Source organism: Rhincodon typus, chromosome 28 (genome assembly GCF_021869965.1).
Source record: "Rhincodon typus isolate 14 chromosome 28, sRhiTyp1.1, whole genome shotgun sequence".
NCBI lineage: Eukaryota > Metazoa > Chordata > Chondrichthyes > Orectolobiformes > Rhincodontidae > Rhincodon > Rhincodon typus.
This window is the reverse complement of record NC_063359.1, coordinates 2,810,635-2,811,808: the sequence shown is the minus strand read 5'-3', so window position 1 is coordinate 2,811,808 and position 1,174 is coordinate 2,810,635.

The window sequence follows — 1,174 nt, the reverse complement described above, 5'->3', positions numbered from 1 at the left end:
CAGGGGTTTGGCTCGGTGGTCCGTGTTTAGCCTAAGGCTGTAATGAGGTCAGGAGCTGAGTGGCTCTGGCAGAACCCAAACTGGGCGTCACTGAGCAGGTTATTGCTGAGCTAGTGCTACTTTGATAGCACTGTTGATGACACCTTCCATCACTTTACTGATGATCGACAGTAGACTGATGGGGCGGTAATTGGCCAGGTTGGATTTGTCCTGCTTTTTATGTACAGGACAGACCTGGGAAATTTTCCACATTGTCGGATAAATGTCAGTATTGTAACTGTACTGGAACAGCTTGGCTAGGGGAGCAGCAAGTTCTGGAGCACAAGCCTTCGGTACTATTGCCGGAATGTTGTAAGGGCCTATAACTTTTGCAGCATCCAGTGTCTCCAATCGTTTCTTGATATCATGTGGAGTGAATCGAATTGGCTGAAGACTCATATCCAAAATGCTGGGGAACATTGGATGAGGCCAAAATGGATCATCTACTCAGCCCGACTGACTGAAGATGGCTGAAGCTTGAGGTGGTATCAATCCATTCACCAATATCAGAGAAAGGGAACTGGGCTGAGTGGATCTGGAATATTGAAAGTTTTACATATCCTGCAAAAAGATATACATAACTAGTAGCCATAGAAGGACCCATAACAATTTTTTTATTTGGAGAAAGTAAGTGGGATTGAAAGTTGTTCAGAGTGAGAATAAAGTGTATCCATTTACATTCTTTATGCCCGTTGTATCATGAAATCTTTTGTTAGTTAATCTCCACCCCCTCCATCCTACCGTGGAGCTCCTTGTGTGTTCTTCCTGCCCACTCTTTGCTTTCCATATACTTAAAAACTTTGACATTTCTATTTCAATTCAGTTCAGATGAAAAGTCATTAATCAGAAACATTAACTCAGTTCCTTTTCACACATACTACTTGACCTGTTGAGTCTTTCCAGTATTTTTGTTATTCCAGGTTTCCAGTATAGCAGTATTTTGTTTCTCTTTTCAGTACTAATGCTGGAATGTTGTCGGGGCCCATAGGTCTTGCAGTACCCAGCGTCTCCAACCATTTCTTGACATGATGTGGTGAATCAAATTGGCTGAAGACCGGTATCTGTGATGCTGGGGTCCATTGCAAGAGGCCAAGATGGATCATCCACTCGGCAGTTCTGAATGAAGATTGTTGCA